At 38.4% G+C, this 15,582-nt stretch overlaps 1 protein-coding gene across 1 annotated transcript in view; it reads left to right on the top strand.

Moving 5' to 3' along the window:
* The first annotated feature begins 12,826 nt into the window (after positions 1–12,826).
* The window catches only part of ATP2B2 (ATPase plasma membrane Ca2+ transporting 2), a 417,587-nt gene continuing 414,831 nt past the window's right edge, over positions 12,827–15,582 (top strand). The window contains exon 1 of the mRNA XM_040568574.1: positions 12,827–12,995. The gene's annotated coding sequence lies outside the window, so the exon portion shown is untranslated. The remainder of the gene's footprint in view (positions 12,996–15,582) is intronic.

Raw genomic sequence — 15,582 nt, 5'->3', positions numbered from 1 at the left:
TGAAACAACAGGCAACCCTTTTATGGTTGAGGATGCTTTTGGCTAGTTTTAGATGACTGAAGTCATGTTTAAGTTGCACTGCATTTCAGTAGTTTTGTTAATCAGTGTTGAAACTTACTACTGTACAGAACACAGAATTCGTGAGGTTTACTTGCATACAGCTGCATTCACTGCTGTGTCTTTATTAGCTTCCTCAGAACAAGATTACATAAACTGTGAACAAGTGTATTGACAGAGAAAAACATTTTATAAGAATAACCAAGTCTTGCTTAGTATGTTTTTCCATTGCTGTTTTTCATCTTTACACTAACTATGAATATAAACCAAAGCTTTTTTTTGTCACACTAAATTAGTAGGAATAACTATAAATAAATGTTCTGAGCAACTACTGTGCTTTATTGGACCATACCAAAGTCTGTAAGTACTCATTTGAAGTAAATCAAGTCTCTGGCATTCAGTATACATAAAATTACTTCTATCAGTATTAAAAATGTCAGTGCCTGAACCTACTGAATCACTGGCCCATTCAGTTTAATGAATATTGGACATTGCATTCTACCTTTCCCTTTAAGACAGCTTGTTTATCTTCTTATTGACTTACTGACATGAAAATCAAATAGGACTCTGATTTGTATTGACTCTTTTCACATTTAAAAAAAAAAGTCCAGTTTGTCTTCTGTGAAAGTAAGATTGCTGATAGTAAGCTGAATGACTTTGCTTTACTGCTCATGGAGAATAAATGAAGGTGGCAAGTGACTACAGTCTATAACCTCATCCTTAATGAGATCATCTAAGATGACATCATTACCTTGTTAAAGAATATATTTGGGACTTATTGTTTTTGTAACTTTTTTCTTAAGGATGTTGGCTGCCCAATTTCTGTATAACGACTAGACTGAATTATATGTTTGCTTTCCAGTGAATGAAAAGCCTGGCTAAGATTTATGAATTCATCCTGAATTACAAATAGATAATATCCTCAACAGAACCATTTTTCTTCCTCAAATATATTTATAGCTACTTAATGTCAAAAATAATTTACCCTGAAGAGAAGCGATGCTTTCTGTCGATCGTGTGTCGATCTGCTCGAGGGAAGGAAGGCTCTGCAGGAGGATCTGGATGGGCTGGACGGATGGGCTGAGGTCAGCTGTATGAAGTTCAACAAGGCCAAGCCCCAGGTCCTGCACCTGGGGCGCAACAACCCCAAGCAGAGCTACAGGCTGGGAGATGAGTGGTTAGAAAGCTGCCTGGCAGAGAAGGACCTGGGAGTATTGGTTGATAGTCGGCTGAATATGAGCCAGCAGTGTGCTCAGGTGGCCAAGAAGGCCAACAACATCCTGGCTTGTATAAGAAGCAGTGTGGCCAGCAGGGCTAGGGAAGCGATTGTCCCCCTGTACTCTGCTCTGGTGAGGCCGCACCTCGAGTACTGTGTTCAGTTTTGGGCCCCTCACTACAAGAAGGACATGGAGGTGCTCGAGAGAGTCCAGAGAAGGGTGACGAAGCTGGTGAGGGGTCTGGAGAACAAGTCTTGCGAGGAGCGGCTGAGGGAGCTGGGATTGTTCAGCCTGGAGAAGAGGGGGCTCAGGGGCGACCTTATCACTCTCTATAGGTACCTTAAAGGAGGCTGTAGCGAGGTAGGGGTTGGTCTATTCTCCCACGTGCCTGGTGACAGGACGAGGGGGAATGGGCTAAAGTTGCACCAGGGGAGGTTTAGGTTGGATATTAGGAAGAACTTCTTTACTGAAAGGGTTGTTAGGCATTGGAATGGGCTGCCCAGGGAAGTGGTTGAGTCACCATCCCTGGAGGTCTTTAAGAGACGTTTAGACGTTGAACTTAGTGATATGGTTTAGTGGAGGACTTGTTAGTGTTAGGTCAGAGGTTGGACTAGGTGATCTTGGAGGTCTCTTCCAACCTAGACGATTCCGTGATTCTCTGACCTTAGTCCAATAATCTCATACTTCACCTGAGGTATAGCTGAACTGGTTTTCCTGGGTTTTCTGTATGTAATTGACTGCTTTATGCTGAAAATGAAAATTGTCCTTTCCCTTGACTTCACGCATGAGCTTTCTCTACAAAGATGTTCTGCAGAATAGTACTGCTTGTTAAAATACTGTGGCATGCTGATGAAACTTGCTGTCAGAAGTAAAGGATTTAAGTTATTTATTCACAGGAAAGGGATGAAGGAAAAATTGCTGATAATTCTGTATGTGTCCCTTAGTTCAAAACCTATGCAAAGGGCATACATTTGAAATAATCATCACAGCAATGTCTTGAGACTGAGTCAGCAAAGGCAGCGCTGTGCTTCTGTAGATCTGAAGTTAGCCCAGCTGGTGCGTGCACGAGGCTGCACGGAGCTTGGTGTATCAGCATGATAGGCTTTAAGGAAAGCTTCCTACCCACTACCTGCTTCTCAGAGCGTGGTTACAGAATAATACAGTCTGTACCATGCTCTGAAAAGCAACCTTAAAAAGCAGAGGGAGGCACAAGCCATAGTTTCAAGAAAAGGGGATGACAGACTACAAATTAATGTGAAGCATAGTGTTTTCTCATCCTGCTTCACCGTAACTGCAGGTGCAAACAGAAATCTGGAAGAATGTTTTCCTGTTTCTTGTGTTCTCACCAAAACCTGAGACAAAATATGACCAAAAAGATAACAGAACAAGAACTGCTTTTACAGAGTTTGTGGTGTATAGGCACAGACGGTACCTGTAATGTAACACTTCTGTTTAGACACTGCCTTAACAGAGGGACGCTGCATACCTGGCACCTCACGTTTGAATAGTTACAGACGTCTCTAAATTTGTCTTAATGTTATCTAGCTGTGTTTCTTTCATCTTAGTAAAATGCAGGTATATATTCTTGGTGCTTGACCTGGAATACCAGTGTAAGAAAGCACTTCCACTTGCTCTCAGTGTGACAGGTGGGTGTGGTGTTTCCCTTGCCCTGCTTCACCTCAGCCTCCTTTCTTTAGTGCACACACTCCATTCTTCACTTTGTTTTTCTTCATCCTTTTTTATTTTTTACCTTGTTGCTTTTAGTTTATCAGCCATGGTTTTCAGTCCATATCCACGTACTCCTCGTGTGTTGCAAATGACTGGAACAGAAACAGAGATGTGCCCTTGCATTCTCCAGTCTGATCATAGCATTTATGGGCATTTCCATCCTTGTGCTATTTCTGCCTTTGGTAGGCTCAGTAAAGGCTGGCAGAGGGGAAAAAGCATATTTGCTTAGGACAGGTAATGGAAGAATGAGACCGGAGATTATCAGAGGACACTTAAAAATGCATCTGAAAATGCTTTACATCAACCTTTTACATAAGTAGTATGTAATTAAAAAAAAAAAAAAGTTGCAGAATTATAGTTTAATTTTACTTTCAGCTGCTGCTCTATTGGCTGTGGTCTCATCTCTAAAACAAACTGACAATTTTTGGAAAAAGTTGTGACCCATTTGGGTGAACTTGTGCTTTTTCTGCCTTCTCCATTTTTGTATTTTTAATATTAGATAATATCTAATAATTTCTTGACAGAATTTGTCTCATGGGATCTTGAAGTGGGAAATTTTCTACTAATTTTTTTAATGACTTTTTAAATGCACTTCTATAACTTCATCTAAGTTGGGCTCGATGTGATACTCTTCAGTATTTATGTACTTCAATTAACTTCTCCCTTAAATAGCTTGTTATATAAACTAAGTCTTGGACCACTCTTGCCTCTCCTCATATAGAGAAAAGCGCTGCCTAGGCACTCACAGAACTGTGTTACACTATTTATTATACTCTGTAGGAGTTTGTATCCCTGCATCCTGATGCAGACTGCTAACTTTCTGGTGTTGCCTCTCATCTGGTAGCAGTACAGCAATCTCTATTTCTCACTCATTGAGATGTATGCAGCGTCCAATGAGCTGCAACAGCTGCACTCTGCTGAACCAGCTTTTCGCTGTCCGGGAGCTGTAGGCACTGACACAAAATAGAACTGTTATTGTATCCAGCTGTGGTTTAAAAAAGAAAAATTGAGACATCCTTTTCTCACACATGGCTCTTCCCTCCTTCCCCCTGCCCTGTCTCAAATAATCGCCCTTTGGATCTATGGTGGCTGGTTTGGGCTCAAAGCACTTTCATACCTGTCCCATTCCTACCAGATGGGAATTCCCTGGCTGACCCTAAGAGCACCCCTGACAGCAAATTTAGCAAAAGGGCATGACATCAGCCAAGACTGGCAACAGGCTTACATCCTTATTAGGCTTAGCTGAGATACACCAGCAAGGCTACGTGGACAGTAACAGGGCTGTTTGTTCCCTGTCAGTTCAGTTGCCAACTTTCCCCACAACAAATCAAACTGTAATGGTGGGTCAGACTAGCCAAACACCACAGTAGTTTTATTCCCTTTTTTCAGGTGATTGTGTAACAGACAAAAACTTGCATTTCTGTTTTGCTTTCTTACAGTAAAAATGTAGTGAATATTGGTATCTTTTTGCAAGTAACATCCTTCCAGAGAGAAGACTGTTTTTAAGGAAAAAAAAAAAAAAAAGTTTCTCATCATGTTTTAAGTTGAATAGTAGCTGATCAGCTGTACAGCTCTTTTGCAACTCAGAATATCTCTATTTCTGTTCTTCAGTGGAGATGGAGTCTAGTTATCCTTGTCATTACTGGTTAAGCATAAACCATTATTCAGTGTGTCTTTTTTTATCAGATTTGTTATGGGGTAGACTTGACACTGATTAAAGAAATTGGAAAAAATAATGTATGCAACTACATAACAGAATGTGTACTTCAAAGTAGACTAAAATGTTTTCTTTCTTTCAAAGATGGAATGAAAGAAGAGAGCAGTATCATCCTCACAAGGAAGCAGCTTTACAGCATGAGTTAATTTTACTCTTGCTGTGCTATGAGTGGTGGTTAACTGGGGTTGGGGGAGGGTGTCTTCAATTATCTAATGTTTTCCCTAATTAAAATGTTTATGTAACCAATATAATTATAGCTTTTATGTAATTGGGGAAAAAAAAAAAAAAAAGGTTCCTATTTCAGTATGTCTGGGTATTTCAGTTAATTTCCAGTCTCTGTCTGTACAGAGTTCTAATGAGGGGTCACAAAGCTCCTCAGAAGACTTCTAAAATTCCTTGCAGATGCAATTAGGATAAAATTGCCCCTAAAGATATTTAAAGTTTTTAAAGATGTTCTTGAGTCAGAGATAAGGGAATCCTGTATACATTACCCTAATTTTGCAGTTTGTTCCTAGCTCTGTTTACTGTTCAAAACAGGGCTGTTAAAATATCCTCAATAAGCAAAAATGCACCCTGGCACTTAATATTTGCTATATTGGATTAACTATGACAGCTAGACAACCGTGCAGAAGGTAGTTCCATGGAGTATCACTTGCAGTATACCTGAAGGACAAATTTTCTTTACTTTTCACGTAATTAATTTTCCAAATGTGAAGGCAATCAGTTTCTTGAACTAGAGCATGTATTGTGTAATTAATAGCACAAGCAATATCATAGGATCTTTGGGACTTAAATTGCTTATGGACATCATTGGCATTGCAACTGGGAGGAGGGGAGAACCGTAAGGAACACTCCAAATTTCATTTAGATCTTATACTGCAAATCCTGCTTATGGACACGATACTGTCTAGACAAGGATGAAGGATCCTGAATGTTTCTGAAGATTAGTGAATGTTTCTAAGATGAAAAGTTGACTACTGGGTCAACTGAACAGGCCAAAAAATAGGCTTATGTTCTTTAAAACCAATAGCTTTAACGTAAAGGTAGTTATGACGGATTAGTAATTAAACAAGACCCAATAATTTCCTACTCTTGCCAAACAACTACAAAACAAAAAACAAACAAACAAACAAAAAAGCTAGCACTGGAATGTATAAACAAGGCTTATCTTACAGATAAGACTTATCTGTAAGATGATGAAGTGATCCTTCCACTTGAGTACTGATAGCATTCCCACTGGAGAATAGCAATGACCTCATCTTCAAGAAGTTGAAGTTAAATTGGATGGGAATTTTGGCCACACATCAGGAAAAGCCTTCTGATTATAATAATCTACCCCTAGAATGGGTGGCCTAGGAGGGTTTAGGATCAAGGATGGTTTTAAGAAGAGGTTATGAGTGGGGCTCCTACGAATGGCTTGGATACAGCTCTTCCTGGAGCTGGACGTAGACTGGAAAACCTCTCAAAGGCTTTTCTGACACCTTTTTTTTTTTTTTTTTTTTTTACATCTATTTTGTCACCTAGGGAAAAGACAAGTTTTCAGAAAATTCTTTACATATTCCAGTCTGTCATTAACTTGTCTATGAAAATGATTGTGGAAGGAATAAAACAAACTGTTCATTAGTTCTAAGGCATGTATTCTGTTTAGATGTCTATAAAAATGTGTCCATCATTCTGATCTGAACACTTCTATTGCACCTTGAATGTTTTTACTGCACTCACTCTTTGATCTTACGCTGTGCTATATAATCTATTGTCATCTGAAAGAAGCGTGCCAGCAGAAACGCTGGTTAGGTGAGTCAGACCTGCATTTGAGTATACATAGTAGGCCGTTCTGTATGTGGTTTATCAGCTGCTACATGTACAAACCAGATGCACTAGCAGATTTTGCTAGCAATATTTGAGTACCTTCAAGAATCTGTCATTCACCTGGTGTTAAATGACTGGCATCTAACTTAAACTATCAGCTCTGCCAAGAGAATGAAAGTGACTGTATTAAAGGCACAGAAAGAGGTTTAAATAATAATAATAATAATTTTCTATGTGTATGATGGCTGTTTACTCCAAAGGACAACTAAGAGGAAAAACTCAAATGAATTGGAACACTTAGCTTACTCTGCAAATCACTGGATGATACCATTAGTTTTGTAGGCTTCAGAAGAGCTTACTCCTGATCTTAACTCCCCAAGTGATTTCACACAAAAAGCAGTGTTTTGGGTTCACCTTTTTTATGGTCTTTCTAAATGTCTTTCTCAGCTGCTTTACTGTCCTTTCAGTGGCATAAACTTATGGTTCAAAGCTAGCAAAGCAGATTACGTGGTAAATAGCCACAGGAGTTTTTGCTTTCCCATCCTAAAATAAAAATAATAAAAAATAAGTACCTTTGAAGAAAAAAGTAAAAAAGCAGCCATGTACGTAATATCTCACTTCTAATATATTATAAATAATTAACAATGTGAAGATGTAATTCCTCATGATGGAATGGTATCAGAACATCTGTATGTGTGATCTTTCAAGTGCACTGATGGTCAACATTGCAGGATTAGTTTTTTTTTCCTACCCTATATCCAGTGCTAGACTTTCTTCCTTTTACAATATGTAGTTCTGAATCTCAGTTTTTACAGAAAGCCTTTAATCTCTTCCACTCTGTTGCTGCATACAACCACTGCCTGTGAATCTCTGCTTTCCTTGGAGGAAGGAAGACAGCAGAGAACCAGTAACATTAATCTTCCACATCAGAAAAGGAGAACAAAAATCTACAAAAAGGCACCACAAATGTAGACTTAATGGTCTGTCCAAATGGCATTTTTATGGTGGTATCATCAAGTACAAAATACAAACACAAACGGAGTATTCTGAAGAATGACAGCAATCTTGCCAACTCTGAATTTGACAAAAATGTCTAATATTTAGCCCTGACCTCTATTATTGAGATAAGTAATATTTTCTGCTATAAGTAATATTTTCTAGTGGCCGCACAAGCCTATAATCAAGGCAGATGTGTTAGGGGAGGCACTAACCTGAAGTTGCACAGCAAAACACTAATGATCTGAAAGCATTGCTTCCCTGCTTCCCTTTTACATATTCCTGTGTGATGGTATGTTGCACACTGCAACATTGTTCTTGGACTGTGAGCTTGTTTTGATGACTTACTGCACAGACATATTTTTTCTTGCACTTGTATTGTAGTTTCTTGTGTATGGACTCAAGGTGCTATTGGATTCAAAGCCACATTTCATAAAAAGACCTTGGCTCTGAGCTGAACCTGAAGGGTACAAACATGGTGACTGCTGCCAGAGGGCCCAGTCTTGACATCTTCATTTTTTCCTCATCACTGACAAACTTGGATGTTCTTAAGATTAATGAATGGTATAGTGATGTTACGCTGCTGTTTTCCAAATGGTGTTTTGCATCTGACAGTTCAATAATGTATATTTATATTTTTAAATATTAAGGGTCTCTTTGAAGCCTTGGTGTTCAGTCTGTCCAGAGTTAATTTCCAGGTTTGAATTATTGTTGTGATGTACATGAATTGCAAAATGAAACTCTGGCTTTATTTGTTAATTACATCACGCATATGTGACATGAACAGTGGAGTCATTGGTGGGCAGGAAGAACATGATTTCTTCTAAAGCCAAGAAATAGGCTGATTATTTTGTAGGTTTGCATTTTTATACATTAATATATTAATTTGCGGCCTGTGAGTCTTGTCCTGCTTTCTGCTTAGCTCAGTAGCAAAGCATCAGCTCTGCTATATTCCTCCCAAAGCTGCTATTCACAGCGTGAATCCAAAGTAATCTCTGTTGTATGATGTAAAAACAAAACGAAACAAAAAAAAAAAAAAAGGAGAAACTGACCAAGGATTCACTAGCAGCACTTTAATTCTTAAATAGTTCTCATCATAATAGAAGGAGGAAGAAAAAAGGAATGAAGCCATTACAAAGTGAAAGATTTTCATCCAAATGTATATACATAATGAAGAGAAAGAAGATGAGGGAAAGGAGGTACTGAGTATATATAGTCCATATAGTCTATATTGCAAGATAAGCAAATGGTTTTAGGGTGTTAAGAGTAGCAAGAGTCCAAAGTAATTTACAAAGGGCAATAATAAAATATTTAAGATTTTTTAATATCCTTTTGTAACACTATGCCTAAAATATTGCCTATTTAAAACTGTTCTTACATGCAGCAGGGATCACTTTTAAAAAATCCCTTCAAAGGAATCATTAAATATTTCAGAGTTGTAGCTTGCAGTTCTGTGTTATGAAGGTCCCAGCGTTTTCCTTGTGACTAGGGAGTGATCACAACCCCACGGTATTATCCTGAGGAAGAAGAGACAGTTTCTGAAGCAGACAAATCTTGGTCTGTTATTGGTTGTCCAAAGAAAGTTGAAAAGTGGTGCTTTGTGGTTTTGAGTTTTGTAGAAAGCCCAGGTACACCTGGAAGGACTGTCTGCTTTCAGTAAGATATTCTGCTTAATCAGCAGACTGCTGAATTTTGCATTAAATCCAGCTTTCATATAGATTTAATCTCATGATAAAGTGGCTAATACTAAAGCCACAGAAAAGCTGTAGTGTTTCGTGTTAATTCAGTGGTGGCAAAAGTAGAGATGTGCTATCAAAGGTACGTCTGGGAGAATAAATCTTTGTACTTGGCGGTCAGGCATAGGTAACTTGACAAGGAATCTACACTTTGGAAATCAGGAATTGCATAATAATGTGATACCAAACAACGATGAGTACAAACAAACAAAAAGGCTGTACAGGTATAGATATAGATGTAATTGAGAAAGGTGAATTGCTACAGTGAAATAAAAACATTTAAAAATTTAATTAGTGAAGTTCTTACGGCTTCAAGGTCAATAGCAAGTTAGCAAAGATTTGAGAGATCTGTGGTTTCTGATATATGTGTACCTGCCTGGGAGCCATTTACGGTTTCCTGTTGGATATTCTATTTTTCCTAGTAGAACAATATCAAAATTCTGCAGCTCATCTACATTTACCGTTTTGAGACACAACAGTGTAGCATACTTCATCCTCCTGTTCTTTGGATAAAGCTTGTTAGTAAAGGACATGTAGACCTGGTACACTTCTAACAGCTGAGGCTGAAATGTAGTGCCGGTGTTGTCAGCACAGGAGAGATGAATTAACAAAATGACTTTTTTTACATTTCAAGTACAATATCAATCCTGCTGACCTTTAAACTTCTTAGAAATATCAAGCTAAATATGAATTCTTTATCTCCTTAAAGTATTGTCTTTTTTAAAAATGGATAAACACAAGCAACTCTTACCACCATCCTCTTTGCACAAATAGTGAGTTGGTACAGCAGGATACGTCAGATGTTGAAGTGTGATGTTCTGCATTGCTAGACAACAACAGAAAATAAAGCACAGAATAAAACATTCTATTTTTGTTTTGCTTATGTATTACTGGAAGTATGGGAGTTTGTTCTGCCCTTAGTGTATCTATTCACTTTTGTCTAATTTGCTTTCCCATGTGGCTAAATAAGAGAATAAAGGCACGACATTAAAATGAGATGTGACAAATGATGGAAAAGCAAAAGTCATCTGGAGGATGAAAGTGTTTCATGGGTTTCTGGGGCTCTCAGCCCCTCTCTTGCTTGCAAATCCTAAAACTGAAAGGGGTGGAAGGGCAGAGTGTTCCTCTCCCCTTCTTCACCTCTTTATGTCTGCTCCCACTCTCACTCCCCTGCCCCAAATATATGCTCAGTTTTAAACTCAGCATCGCTGCCATGCTGTACAATTCACTTCGACAAAAATTGGTTCATGGAAACATTTACATAGTCTTTTTTCTTTCCTATGGAAAACATGATTTATTGAAGGTTGTAGCTTGGCAATGTAGCATCTGAATATGAGCACCACTTTTCCACAAAAAAAGGAGGGTTTACTTGTCTTTACCCACTTTAAAGTTGAGTCACTTCCTATAAATATCCTGAACATAATGAGGATTTAGGCATGAAACAGTCTGTACTAGCATTTTAAGAACCAATTTTGTATTTTTCATACACTTGAAATACATGCCAGGCTAATCTTAGAATGCCTTTTAAAGCTTAGCAAGGTCAAATAAGTGCTTTGTGCAATCACACACGTAAGTTGTATTTAACTTTTCATTAACTTTTCAGTGTGCTAAAAAATATGCATAATTCATTTCCCTGCTGTTTTTCACTGTAACCATATGATAAATGGTGAGGGGGAAAAAGATGAGATTGGTGAAGCTTTCTCATGTATGCTACCACTGAGAAACCACTACAACTGCCAACTTAAAGAGTCTGTTGCTGTCTAGGTTCATTTTTATTCAGATTCCAGTAAGTTGTATAATTAAAAGAATATTAATCTGTACTAAGTACAACTACTTGAACACCCCCTTATAATTGCAGAACTTTGCAATAATTACTGCTTTAGTATAGACTTTCTGATTAATACAAGCCATTGCAGTTCATTAAAAGTAAGTAACATGCATACGTGGTCTGTGAAAAGTTTTAAGGAACGGCTGAAGATTTGCTTGTACCTTTTTGCTGTGCCATGAAAGACAGATGATTTTCCTTTATGGATTTACCAATGTCCTGTGTAATAAAACAACCTTTCTTCAAATGCATATTCTTATCTAGGCTTGCTTTCCTTGCTCTTACATAACTGAACACACACTTAAGACAGCTCTCTGTACTTATTTGCAGACTGCAAGATGGTCACGGTATCTGGGAAGATACTGCTTTCTGCAACAAGAGTTGATTCACTGCCTTAACTCAACCTTTTACGTTTGCCTTAGGGCAGAAACTTCCGGATTTTCCTTATTGAAGCTCACATAAGATCGAATCAAATATGTATTTGAACTATGAACATTGGTGTGCCCAAGAAATAAACCAGAGATGGTAGAAAACGCAGAGGAAACAGCAGTAACTTCATTTACAAGACCTAGCCTTGCCTGCCTCACTCTGCTCTGAAGAGGACAGTCCATCTTTGGTGCCTCCATTCTGTGCAAATGCCTCGTTCCTCTCCACCAACACAGAAGGTAAAGAAACAGCTTGGAGTAACCAGAAGTACTGTGCTGGGGAAGAAAGTCTTGGTACTGTTCATTCCTGGAGAAAACAAGCCATCACAGTGCAAACGGGGACTTCTCAGAGACCCAGGGGCTTTTTAGCCTCATCAGTCATCCCAGAGTTGTTTGACCAAGCTATGACGGAGGAACAGGCAGACCGCCCACCACAATCTGTTCAAACACCATTGTAGCTTTTGTTTTCTGACATACATAGCCCAATTCATCCCTGCTGCTGAGATCCAAACTTTCTAGGCATAATTAGGACAGATAGCCATGTGTAGTAACCTTTCTAGTTGCCACACTCAGGAAACACAGCACATTAGGTTTTTTTCCTCTGCTATTCAGTAAGAAAATCTTGTTTATTTTGGTAAGATATATTTGCAATATAATACATAAAAGTAATATTTACCTCATTAGATATCATTTGTGAATGAGGATAGAATATGCATCAGCCCAAAAGCAATAACAGACTAGCAGCAAAATATCATTTACAAACATAAATCATTCAAATTCCATTTTAAGAGGATAATATTTTACTTCCCCAGATTACTTGCTTGTGGTAGGATATCATATACTTATAAGAAAAAGCATAAGCCACTCTAGGAGGTAATTAAAGGTTTTTTTTTGTTTGTTTGTTTTTGTTTTTTGTGGGCTTGGGTGGGGGTATTTTTGTGTGATAGATTGGCATTTGGCATTGTGTGTCAAGCACCATCCCTGATAGTGTTCTCATTCAATTATCACCAGAAAACACTAGCGACAACATAGTATTTCCAACACCAGTAAATTTGGAGAAACTGAGGTTGCTCAAGAAAAGCATTTGAAAATAAAATCCATCCTTACATTGACCCATCCAAGATGATTAGTTAAAAGCTGTATAGGAAGTCAGATTGAGAGATAGGGTTTGGCTGCTTCTTGTCAGCAAATTGTTGCTGATAAAGAGCAGGTTTAAAACTTTGTATGACAACTTTGATGGGAATTCAACAAGTCTGACTCTTTAATCAAGGCTGTGGTGTGGAGGCTAATTTCATTCATCTGTGTGGGATACAGAATAGTTGAGGCTGGCTAGCACCCCCAACTTCTCTGCTCAAAGCACATTCAACTACAGCAGGTTGCCCAGGACCTTGCCTGGCTAGGTTCTGAGCATCTCCAAGGATGGAGCCTCCACAACCTCTCTGTGCAGTCTGTGCAAGTGTTTGACCATCCTCAAAGTAAGAAAAGGTATGGTTTAAAAAATAATAATAATTTTTAGTGTTTCCATGGAATTTCCTGTATTTCAGTTTGTGCCCATTGCCTCTTGTCCTGTTGCTGGGCACTGCAGAGAAGAGCCTGGATCCATCTTCTTTGTTTCTTCCCGCTGGGCATTTAGTCTTATTTATAAGATCCCTCTGAGCCTTCTCTTCCCCGAGCTGAACAGACCCAGTGTTCTTAGCCTCTCCTCACGGGATGGATGCTCCAGTTCCTTAATTGTTCCCATGGCCCTTTGCTGAACTCGCTCCTGTAAGTCCAGGCCTCTCTTGTACTTGGAGGCCACCAGCACTGGACCCTGCGCTCTGGGAGCGTCTCACCACTGCTGAGTGGGGGACAGATCATCTCCCTTGACCTGCTGGTAGTGCTCTGCCTAATGTGGCCCTGGAGGCTCTTTGTCTTTCTTGCCATAATGCCACTCAGACTTCATTAATACTGAAACTTTCTGGATTTTTTTTTTCTCTCTAATCTGGGATAATCAGTCGACACTATAAATTTATGTTGATGCAAATAAAATAAGAATTTATTGTCTGAGAACAATTAAAAGTAGTTTTAAACCGGGAGTCATTTTTTACCTAGAAGTTCCAGATCAATACAAATCAATATGTTGCTGAAATGCTACTAGAAAACAAAAAGCTGAACGAAGAACGAGAAAAAAGGTTTGCACTTTTTCCATCCATAATGTATTCCATGTCCACATTTTTCCTTTCTGCTGTGTGTACTCATCAATAGAATATATGCTCAAGATCATCAGACAGGTATATGGACTTAATTATAAGACAGTACAAGACATTAATCCTATTAAGGTGACTAATGTAGGTGTGTAGTTACCTTAAACTCCTCTCCAGATAATGGGAAGATGCAAATAGTGATACTGAAGAGGTCTTAGGAGACCCGAATAGCCATCTGGATGTATTTATTTCTCTTTTGATTTTCTGTATGCGTATGTGTGTACACACACACTGGAGTCCAGGAGGAATGCTCCAAAGCTCAGCGTTATGCCTAAGTATAGTGAATATAAGCCTATGTAATCATGATGAAGTATTAAACATACAGGTTAGACCCTGGTAAGAACTAACCCTTTTAGGAATTAAAACCTGGTGGTGAGATCACATACGAATGTTATGGCTGTGCATGCTAAGAATATGAACTATCTTGCTGCTGCCATTTCCATATGCAGTTAACCACGGGACTACTGAGACAGCACATCATATCAGGCATGCAGATAACTGTGGGATTAATTTGCAAGCAGGCTGGGAGGTACCCGAGTCTGTCCATGTCTGACAGGAATACTTACGTTCTTCTCACCTCAGAGCTCATTTGTAGTAATTGCTAAGAGATTCAAAGTTACTATTTATAGAGAGCTTTGGAGACATAAGTACTATATTCATCAGCAGAAGTATTCGCCAGAAACTGAAAAAGTGAAAAAGCAGACTTCATGTTGATAAATTGCTGAGAGGTCTAATAGCATTGTTAACTTCCTTTTGCAGTGACATGGGCTCTCCTGAGTCGATCCAAGGGCTTCCTGATAGTATTTTTCTGGCGTCTATGTCTTAAAGCAACCACTTGCTTAAAATGTATGTTGGTAGATTTGCCTTGCCCTTGTGCTGTTTATCATTAAGAGTTTAAATACAAAAGGTAAGGGACTTCCAACAAAATAGTATGTATGTAACTGATATTCTTCAGTCTTTAGAAGATATTCTAAAATGTTATTATTCTCAAAGCAAATGAATCATTCTTACCCAAACATCAGCAAGCTAAACATGGTATTTATACAATGACCATTGGGACCGTTTGTAGATTCTATGTTTGCTAAATCCATCTTTATTTGCAACAAGAATTCTGTTATTGATAAATATCTTCTTTTAGGGATTTTGTGTAATATTTATTCTGGAAATTTCCACTGAAACCACAGACGACAACTCATATTTAAATCAATGATTCTATTTCCCCTTGGGAAGCTGCTGTAGAAAGCAAGGACTGACTTTTAATTTGTGGGAATGTTGAGACAAGTTTGCCAATAGCCAGCTTGTTTTCCAGCACTGACCTTTTAGATGTTGCTTTATGTCTTCACTGCTTTTTTGAATTTTACTCTTACTTCTTTACCCACATCCCATGTCTAACGATTTAATTATCCTTCCCATTCAGAATCTTTGCTGCTAGTGCTAAGGATTATGCAAACCATTGCCTACTTCACCCTATCAATATTTTTCTTGGAACTCAATGTCAAGGTAGAAAATAGTTTCAAATTACTTAGTTTCAGAAGTAAGGTAGAAAATTTAAAAGAAAAGAGCTGTGATAGAGGAGATTGTTTGTGATTTTAACTAGTGTCTTCAAAATACATCTAAAACTTGTCTTTGTCCTGAACTGTAAAATAACTGTTGCTGTAATTTAACATTCAATTCTGAGAAAAGTCAGATTATGCATCTGGCAAACTCACTTGTGGTCCTTTCAGAAAAGATATAATCATTGTATTATGTTCTCTCCACTGGCCATATTCTTCCAACTCTGTTGCTGTTGTGATGGGTTTTGTTTTCCTTTTTTGTGGGCTTGCCTGTTT

The sequence above is a fragment of the Cygnus olor genome, chromosome 10 (genome assembly GCF_009769625.2).
Source record: "Cygnus olor isolate bCygOlo1 chromosome 10, bCygOlo1.pri.v2, whole genome shotgun sequence".
NCBI classification, from domain to species: Eukaryota; Metazoa; Chordata; class Aves; order Anseriformes; family Anatidae; genus Cygnus; species Cygnus olor.
The sequence above is the reverse complement of the archived record's forward strand: the minus strand, read 5'-3'. Positions and strand labels throughout refer to the sequence as shown.